This window comes from Heterodontus francisci, chromosome 38, assembly GCF_036365525.1.
Source record: "Heterodontus francisci isolate sHetFra1 chromosome 38, sHetFra1.hap1, whole genome shotgun sequence".
NCBI classification, from domain to species: domain Eukaryota; kingdom Metazoa; phylum Chordata; class Chondrichthyes; order Heterodontiformes; family Heterodontidae; genus Heterodontus; species Heterodontus francisci.
In genome coordinates this window covers 45,668,930-45,671,436 of record NC_090408.1, presented here as the reverse complement: position 1 = coordinate 45,671,436, position 2,507 = coordinate 45,668,930, and positions in this window count along the sequence as shown.

Sequence of the window (2,507 nt, the reverse complement as noted above, 5' to 3'; positions counted from 1 at the left end):
CTTTGTGCACAAACCCAGTCTGAGTTTTTATGTAGTTTTGTTTCCACCTTGACAGTTGATGGAGTGGAAACAGGATGTGGTTTATAAAAAGCTGCGAGATTTAGTAACATTTGGCTTCTAAAAGTGCTTAAGAAACCAACTATACAAAAAACAGCAAGAGATTAGTCTGTCTACACCTTGTCCAGGCTTGTGAAAAACCAAGTCTGTTACATTGAAGCCTCACTTCATTCCTCCCATTCCTCTCTCTCTAATCTCCCTCTACCCCATTCTCTCCATTTCTCCTCTTCCCCCTCCTGCACTAACTAGTAACCTTCGCTGTCCAGAATGAGACAATTTTCAACCAATGTTTCCTCCCTCTCAATTACATTTTCCCGTTCTGACCTCTCAGCAGCCAAATCAATTGCAGCCACCAGATGGTGTATCTGACTACTCGACCGTGAGTGCTTCACACTTAAGGGAATGTGAGGAGAGTGAAGGCCATTCTGCCGGGGAGACAACTTGGGAATCTTTCTTTTCAGATATTGCATCTGCATTTATATAACACCTTTAACTTTGTAAAACCTTCCTTAAGAGTGACATCAAGGAAAATTCAAACTCATTATTCCAGCTCACAACTCCCCCATTTTAACCTCCAGCTGTTTGAACTATTCTCCAATGGTAAATTATTCCAAACATTCAGCACTTGGAGTAAAGAGAAGTTTTAATTTACTTTTCACAAATTTAAACTTACTCCTCGGGTCCCATTTTAAGCTCCGCTTTGCCGTTTACTTCAGGTAAACTATGGATATTTTCTGAAGCGGAACAAGCTGCTGTCTGACTTGGAGGAAACATAGAAAATAGGAGCAGGAGTAGGCCATTTGGCCCTTCGAGCCTGCTCCGCCATTCATTATGATCATGGCTGATTGACCAACTCAGTAACCCGTTCCTGCTTTTGCCCCATATCCTTTGATCCCTTTAGACCCAAGAGCTATATCTAACTCTTTCTTGAAAACATACACTGTTTTGGCCTCAACTGCTTTCTGTGGTAGCAAATTCCACAAGCTCACCACTCTCTGGGTGAAGAAATTTCTCATCTCAGTCCTGAAATGTTTACCCCGTATCCTTAGACTATGACCCCTGGTTCTGGACTCCCCCAACATCAGGAACATCTTTCCTGCATCTACTCCAGAAAGTCCTGTTAGATTTTTATAGGTTTCTATGAGATCCCCCCTCACTCTTCTGAACTCCAGCGAATATAATCCTAACGAACTCAGTCTCTCCTCATACGTCAGTCCCACCATCTCAGGAATTAGTCTGTTAAACCTTCGCTGCACTCCCTCTATAGCAAGAACAACCTTCCTCAGATAAGGAGACCAAAACTGCACACAATATTCCAGGTGTGGCCTCACCAAGGCCCTGTATAATTGCAGCAAGACATCCCTGTACTTCTACTCGAATCCTCTCGTTATGAAGGCCAACATTTACCTTTCTCACAACCTGTTGGACCTGTATGCTTACCTTCAGCGACTGGTGTATGAGAACACCCAGGTCTCGCTGCATATTCCCCACTCTCAGTTTATAGCCAGATAATAATCTGTCAGTTCCGAAGAAGGGTCGCTGACCCAAAACGTTAACTCTGCTTCTCTTTCCACAGATGCTGCCAGACCTGCTGAGTGATTCCAGCATTTCTTGTTTTTGTTTCAGATTTCCAGCATCCGCAGTATTTTGCTTTTATAATAATCTGCCTTCCTGTTTTTGCTACCAGAGTGGATAACCTCACATTTATCCACATTATACTGCATCTGCCTTGCATTAGCCCACTCACTCAACTTGTCCAAATCACCCTGAAGCCTCTCTGCATCCTCCTCACAAATCACCCAGTTTTGTATCATCTGCAAATTTGGAGATATTACATTTAGTTCCCTCATCTAAATCATTAATGTATATTGTGAATAGCTGGGGTCCTAGCACCGATCCCTGTGGTACCCGACTAGTCACTGCCTGCCATTCGGAAAAAGACCCATTTATCCCTACTCTTTGTTTCCTGTCTGCCAACCAATTTTCTATCCATTGCAATACACTAACCCCAATCCCATGCATTTTAATTTTACACATTAATCTCTTATGTGGGACTTTGTCAAAAGCCTTCTGAAAGTCCAAATAAACCACATCCACTGGCTCCCCCTCATCAACTCTACTAGTTACATCCTCGAAGAATTCTAGTAGATTTGTCAAGCATGATTTCCCTTTTGTAAATCCATGCTGACTCTGCCCGATTCTATCACTGTTCTCCAAGTGCTCTGCTATAAGATCTTTGATAATGGACTCTAGAATTTTCCCCACTACCGACGTCAGGCTGACTGGTCTATAATTCCCTGCTTTCTCTCTACCTCCCTTTTTAAATAGTGGGGTTACATTAGCTACCCTCCAATCTGTAGGAACCGTTCCAAAGTCTATAGAATCTTGGAAGATGACCACCAATGCATCCACTATTTCTAGGGCCATTTCCTTAAGTACTCTGGGATGCA